The sequence below is a fragment of the Sphaeramia orbicularis genome, chromosome 18 (assembly GCF_902148855.1).
Source record: "Sphaeramia orbicularis chromosome 18, fSphaOr1.1, whole genome shotgun sequence".
Taxonomy (NCBI): Eukaryota; Metazoa; Chordata; class Actinopteri; order Kurtiformes; family Apogonidae; genus Sphaeramia; species Sphaeramia orbicularis.
This window is the reverse complement of record NC_043974.1, coordinates 43,911,167-43,919,406: the sequence shown is the minus strand read 5'-3', so window position 1 is coordinate 43,919,406 and position 8,240 is coordinate 43,911,167.

Genomic DNA, 8,240 nt, shown 5'->3' with positions numbered 1-8,240 from the left:
ATCAGATGTCATCGGTATTTACTGATGTAACAATTCTACAACATGGACTTTGTTCCAGTTTATTTATGAAATCCAGTAAAAAAATAAAAATAAAAATCATTCCAGTATGTCCCTGGAACCTTTACCAACAATGAAATGATAAAAAAAAAAAGAACACGGTGAACTCTGACCTAGATATCATGTAAAACTGTCACTCATTCTGTAAATTACTTCAATAAACTGAGCTGAATTTATTTTATAATCACTAACTCACACATAAAAGTATTACAAATAAACACTGGCCATTGATACGATCCATAAATCAACTTAAATCCTTTATTCCCGTAACTTTTAGTCACAGTATGTAATTGTTTTATGTATATACTATTTCTCTTTTTTTTCATATCGACACTGTTTTTATTATTTTCTGTACGGTGTCCTTATGTGACCAAATTTATTATTACAGATACAATGAAATCCTTTGTAATACACATTTCCTGTAAAATGAACATTTACTTTGCTTTTCAGATCTAAATTTACATCATACTTTATTTATATAATCATCTGCTTCAGGCCCAGAGCTTTTGAAAATAATAATTTTAATGTCACAAAGCGCTTCTTCAAGGTTCAGTAAAGCTACGTAACATTAGCTTATGTAAAATTTGTTTTTGAGCGTCTTTGTGCTCGGAGGGAATCGTTTATTGATATTAGTGAAATCTATTTAAGACAACGATAGTCTTAGTTGTCCATAGACTTGAGTTATTTTTATTTGATAATCCTAATCCTCCGTTTCTGCTCTTCTACAGCAGCCACATTGTGACATTAACCGCTGTTAATTTAGAAATTATAAATACCAAGAGCACTGCTAATGTTTCACCAGTAATCGAAACTTTATAAGTAAAGTTACGAAGACAGTGTACAACTAAAGTTAGCTAGAAATGGAGTTTGCTGATGTCATGAAATCGCATTGTATGTCACGCCAGTTCTTATGGCATTTGGCGTCTTATACATAAGCATTTTCATCCTTTGATGTGTTATTCAACGACATTTGATTGTGTGTCAATTTACGCCAAAATCTCTGGTGTACATATCCGTAACCGCTAACCCTAAACCTAACCCTAAACCTAACCCTAATCCTAAACCTAAACCTAAACCTAATCCTAAACCTAATCCTAATCCTAAATCTAACAGTTAATTGTGTGGCATTTGACGCAGTATGAACATGCACATGGAAAGTTTATAATGCGTACAGATAACATGCCATTTAAAAGTGGCGTGTATATTTACGTAATTCATGATATCATGTTGAAACAACAAACTCCAAGAACAGATTTCAGAAAAGGACTCTCATTTGTTCTCAACAAAAACATCTTTAAGCCCATGTTTAAACTGAAAAAAAAAGCCTGAAGCCAATCTTACATTCCCTTTGCACAAATAAAGGCTAATGTCAATGTTAGCTTCGAAATAGTTAGCTAACATATACGACATAGCTCCCAGCAGAGAAAAACCAACTCCAACACAAAGAATATGAGCTCATGGAAATCCAATCCAACTTTATTTGTAAAGCAACTTTAAAACAACCGCAGTGGACCAAAGGTAGAACAGTTTTAGATTTTTCATTCTAGTTTAGTTTTATTTAGTTTTGACTTTTTTTCTCTAATTCAGTTAGTTTTAATTAGTTTTTAGAGCAGGTTTGCTAGTATTTATTAGTTTTCATTTTTTTTGTAAATGCTTCATTTTAGTTTAGTTTTAGTATTAATTTTAGTTTAGTCGTCTCTTTTCTCTTCTTCTCTGTCGTCGTATTCAAATAAATCCCAGACAGGACTCTGCTGCTTTCTCCCAACTTTAGTCTCCATGTTTCCAGGTCGAGTGGGGACCAGGAGACGACTGGAAACCACAAGTGAACACAAATGACGGACCACAAAGGGTCGTATGGTGCCGCTAGCTAAAATTGCTAGAGCGAAATAAATCGATTTCGTACCAGACGTTGGCAAAGACGAAAACAAAGGGAATTTTATCCACAATTTTTATTCGTTTTAGTTAGTTTTTTAAGCACGCAATACAGTTTCAGTTAGTTATCATTTTTTTCTTGTAATTATAGTTTTTATTTATTTCAGTTAACGAAAATGTTTTTCAATTCTACTTTTCGTCATTTTGTTAGTTTTCGTTAACGATAATGACCTTGCAGTGGACCAAAGGGCTGTACAGAAGAATAAATAAAACCAAAATAAAAGAATAAAATACAAGAACAGATTAAAAAACATTAAAAGCTGTACAATTTAAAAACAACAAAACATAACAATAAACCAATACCAAATAAAACAACAGAAACAAATAGAACAATAGAAGAAAAAGAATATTACATATTTATTTATAAAAGGCTCATTTAAATGTAAAAGAGGCTGAAACTTTAATTAAATAATTGCCATTTACGGACAAAATATAGGTAGATTTCTTTTTACCTCCTCCAGGAGGTACTGTGATCACTTTGGTTTGTGTTTGTTTGTTTGTGTGTTTGTTTGTTTCTTTGTGTGTGTGTTTGTTTGTTTGTTAGCAACTTTATGGGAAAACTCTTCCACCCATCTTTCCCAAATCTTCCCCACAGATAGGCCTAGGCCCTGGGACCAACCCATTACATTTTGGTCCCAGTAGGCCAAAGTTCAAGGTCACAGCAAGGTCACAACATCTACAGTTTTCCTGTCATCATTGAGCAATTTTCGAAAATTCATAAAAAAAATTCAAAACGACTCCGATTAGCCTCCAATTTGATCAGCCTGTAGCTTAGAACAATATCTTGTATCTGGCACAAAATCGTCCACATCCACTGTGGAATGTGGACTCTGTGGACATTTACATTTAACAGTGAAAATCCCATTTACCACACATTTAAAATTAGAACTCAACAAATATTGATGTGAATTGAATCTAATTGGACAGACACATGACTGGGACCAGATTCAACTTTTTCTGCTGTATGGAACAACCTGGAAACTGTTGGATTTAAACAGAAATAGTCAATCCACACATGCACACTGTTCGGGGCGCTTGGCGGAGGTTTGCGTTCTCTGAACACTTGTTTGTAATATTTTTATGTGTGAGTTACTGATTATAAAATAAATTCAGCTCAGTTTATTGAAGTAATTTACAGAATGAGTGACAGTTTTACATGATATCTAAGTCAAAGTTCACCATGTTCTTTTTTTATTATTTCATTGGTTTGCGTTCTCTGAACACTTGTTAGAATTGTTGTCGACATCGTGCTTGACTGTTCCCTCTGGGTCATTTTCCATCGTCCTCATGTCTTGTCTCCTGTTTTGAGTTTACTTCAGTGTGGAACACACCCATACAGTATGTTCTAATGAAAGGACATGTTTGATGAGGTTTGTAGATATGACTAAACAGGACAGGAAACTAGATTTACAGGTCACCTGCTGCTACAACGTGTCTTCAGCAAAGAACACTTTACAAAAATAACTCAAATATTATTACAACTGGTTTAGTATGTACGTATGCACCTGTGAGGACGTGTGCTGATGTAAACGCTAGTCTGCTCTGGATGTTTTTTTGACATTATCCAACTCTGTTTATAAGCTAACAGTAGCTAATACATTGCACGGTACTATAGTGGATATATTTAGCCAAAGAATGAGATTAAGGTGATTGTTGTACAGAACTATTTCTACAATTTAAATTTGGGATAAAAAGCATCTTATCATAAGATAAACAGACATGAAACATTCAATATCTGAGAAATGTATGTGTTTGTGTTTGCTGACAGCTAGCTATTCAATTTCTAAGCTAACAATAACTGTCTAAATTCATAACAATGTGTACCCAGATTTTTACATAAAGAATTCAGGAGATTTTTTTTTTTCTCTGTGAAAATCCTTATTCTTCAATCCTCTCTGTAGCTCCTCTACAGCAGCCACATTGTGCTACATTAGCTACACTTAGCCTAGAAATTAAAAGTATTAAAAACACTGTAACTACTTCAAAAGTAAAAGTTATGCATTCAAAACATTACTTACACAAAATGACAGTGAAAACCATGTACAACACAAACTACAGTTAGCTTAGAAGTTAGGTTGGCTAATGTCGAAAGCACCAACCTCCCAAATTTATACAGACTTTAAACAGGCAGATATTTTAATGTTGCATAATGAACCCTTTATATGTAATTTTATCGTAAATAAGACACATCTTTAACTCTTGGTTTAAACAAGAAAAATTCTATAAACTGTTTTATTTGAAGATAAACTGACATCAAATGTTCAATATCTATAGAGATTAGCTAGCTAATTCAATTTGCAAGCCAAATCTATGATAACAACCTGTACACTGATTTTATTTTATTTATTTTATTTTTTTTACATCAAGGATGTCAAGATTTTTTTTCCTGTAAAAATTAAGCTTCAGTTCTCTCTGTAGCTCCTCTACAGCAGCCACATTGTTCTTCACAAATTACCTTTAACTTGTGGGGGTGTTTTTAACAATGTTAACACCATTAAGTGCAACTGTTATACATATTGACCCATTTATATGTAATATATAAAAATTCTAGTCTCAATCTTTAGCTAAAAATATATTCTGCGATAACATAATTAGCATGTTAGCTTTCATTAGCTAGCTTTAAATGGAGTAAGCTAACATGTACAAATGAATGTTTCTCAGCAAAAAACAAACTCCAAAATGAAGGTTATATAATAGCATTAGCTCGTCAGAATATTACAAATTAAAAAGGTAAATTTAAAGTTACAATAGGCCTGAATTACAGTTAAATAATCACCATTTGTAGCAAAAATCATTAGCTCCTCTAACCTTTCCTATATCTGATCTACTTTTCTACATTCTGTTCGACTGTTTCTTCTAGTAGTTTTCCCATCCTCCTCATGTCTTGTCTCTCCAGTTTGTGTTCCAGAGTTGAACACACCCTTATATTATGTTCTAATGAAAGGACAAGTTTGATGAGGTTTGTAGATATGAATAAGCAGGACAGGTAAGTATGTACGGGTCACCTGCCTCCATGGTTCATATGCCTTTGTCTTTGGAAACACCTCAGTACGTGCACGTTTATGTGTTTATGTAAAGTTTGTGTTGGTGTCTGTTTTCTGTTGGGAACTAGATCTTCACTGATGTTCATTAACACCATTTCTAAGATAAAATCATCTAGGACAGTGAACAGAGCTGCTACAGCAGAGAATTTATGCAGCCAAAGAGTCAGGTTAAGCCAGCTGATGTATTTAAAAAAAAAAAAAAGTATATTAAATGTTCTGTATGATTTGCATGAGTGTTAAAGAAGTTTGTGTTTGTGCTGGGGGTGGTCATATGCTGATATTAGCTTGTTAACTTTTTCTAAGCTAACAATGGTCATCTATTTCCATGACAACCTGTTCACTGATTTTTAAAAACAAAACCTGGCATATTTAATATAAACATCATTATTATTCTGTTCCCTAGTATTAAAAGCTCTTTAACAACTTGATAAGTAAAAATTGTTCATTCAAAACATTATTTACACAAAAGTGACAACCATACCACACAATCTACCATTAGCTTTGCATTTTAGCTTACGTAAAAATCAACAAGCCCCCCAAATTATCCAGACTTCAAATAAGCACATATGCTAATGTTATACATTGAACCCTTTGTCTGTGAAAATGATTCTTCATTTTCTTTCGGCAGCTCCTCTACAGCAGTAACAGTGTGTAACACAAGCTAACTTTAGCTTGAAAATGGTGTTAGGTGATGTCATCAATATCCAGGTCAAAGTACAAAACAGACTCCAACATACATGGAACATTAGCACATGTGAATCTTACATGATGAACATTTAATGTCTTTTTATCTACACATTAGACACATTTCTATCTACACGTTTAAAGTTGGGTTAGCTAAATCTCATGCTTAAGCTAAACTTACAAGTAGCTACTGTTCAGACTGGAACCTGAGTTAGCAAACATTAACCAAAACATAATCCAACATAAACGGCATGTTCGCACACAACAGCCTATAAATTGTACATATTGAACCTTTAATATGTTGTTTTATTCCCAAACTGACACATTTTTATCTCTGGCTTTAAAGCTTGATATCAGTCTTAAACTTAAATCCTCTACAGCACCAACAGTGTAACAATAGCAGCAGTTAGCTTAGAAAAAGTGTTAGCTAAAGTGTAACAGCACAAAACAGACTCCAACATAAATGTAGCATAAGCACATTTTACATATTGAATATTTACTGGGGTTTTTTATTCCCAAATAAGACATTTGTATCCCCATTTGAATATTTGTTTTATTTTTTGTAACCTGCTAAGGGACTACACATGCAATTTAGCAGTTATGCTAACTCTGCCATATTTACATTGGTATTATATACTAGGTTCATTGCTTTACAATGTCCCTTTCAAATAATAAGTAAATAAATGAATGAATGAATTTATTTTGGGTTGTACATCAATTATTGCACTTAGAACAATAATTGTAATAAACATAAAAATCAAAAAAGGAATAGGCTAGAAGCAAATGTTTTTGGGGTTTTTTTTGCCTATCCTTTTCACCTGAATCACTGCTTACATCAACTTAAATGTGTACAGCGTCGAGCATTCACACCATAAAAAAAAAAAAAAAATCAACAACAAAACCATATCTACCATCTCAATTCAATGTTCCTTAATAATTTTACATTTTAAATAAATAAATAAAGCTAATTTCATTATTAAAATAAACAACAAATGACAGATTCCAAAACAAATATCACGTAAGAACACACAAATCTTACATCATGAACCTTTAACATGTAATTTTCTTTTCATATATGACACATCTTTATCCGTAGGTTTAAACTAGGTTTGGCTCAATCCCAAGTCTTGAGCTAAACACACAACAATGTACAAGTGTCTACTGTTCAGACAGGAAACAGAGTTAGCAAACATTAGCCAACACATACTGTAACGTAAACGTGTTAGCACATGACAGCCCATAAATGCTACATATGAACCCTTTAAAAACAGGAGTTTTAACAGGACACCTGAGCTGTAATTAAAGCGTCACGTCTCGTCACTGCAGATTCATGCTGACATGAATGCCAGAGGAGAAGTGTGACGAGATGAGCAGATATGAAGGAACCGGCTCAGTAACTGGGTTCATGTGTCATCCTGCTCCTGTTCTTCTACATTTACCACAACAGAAGCAGGAGCTGGTTTGTTCCATCTGTGTTTGGATGAGTTACGGTTCATTTCCAGCCTGGAGTGACATGTTGTAATCTCTGCTGTGTCTTACATAACTGCAGATATGAAGTTGTTTTTATTGTTATTGGGAGTATGACTTTACTCCTCAAGCACAGCATTAAAAAAAAAAAAAAAAGTAAAAGAAAAACAAGACACGTCTGTTAATGTTAACCCATACAGACCCAAACAGACAAAAGCATCTACTGATCTAAACTGTTTAATACCTGCTGATCCACTACTTCTATTAATATATGGAAATAATTGGTGTAAAATACAGTTCTTCATCTTTTCATGGTCATCAGATATGACCCATTTGGACGTTCAGAGGCTCTGGGTTACCATGGAAACACTGTCATCTTCTACAACATTGATTTATTTTTTATGTCCTGCACTTAAGTAAATTTATAGAGGGGTACTTTTTACTTTTAGTTCACAAAATTTTAGAGCAGGAATCTGTACTTTTTACTCCACTACTTTTCAAATTGTGTTTGCATTACATGCTACTTTTGTTTTCTTCTGATTTATTCTTCTTGAATTAAGAAAAAAAAACAAAAAAACAAACTTGAATTAAGCAAAAAAATCTTGAAATAAGCAACAAAAAAAATCCTGAATTAAGCAACAACAACAAAAAATCTTGAATTAAGCAAAAAAAACTTGAATTAAGAAAAAAAATCTTGAATCAAGCAAAAAAAAATTGAATTAAACAAAAAAATTAATTAAGCAAAAAAAAATAATCTTGAATTAAGCAAAAAAAATCTTGAATTAAGCAAAAAAATCTTGAATTAAGCAAAAAAAAAATTGAATTAAGCAAAAAAAAATTCTTGAATTAAGCAAAAAAAATTAATGAAGCAAAAAAAAACCTTGAATTAAGCAAAAAAGTCTCGAATAAAGCAAAAAAAAAAATCTTGAATTAAGCAACAAAAAATCTTGAATTAAGCAAAAAAAAAAAAAAAATTGAATTAAGCAAAAAAAAAAATCTTGAATTAAGCAAAAAAATCTTGAATTAAGCAAAAAAAATCTTGAATTAAGCAAAAAA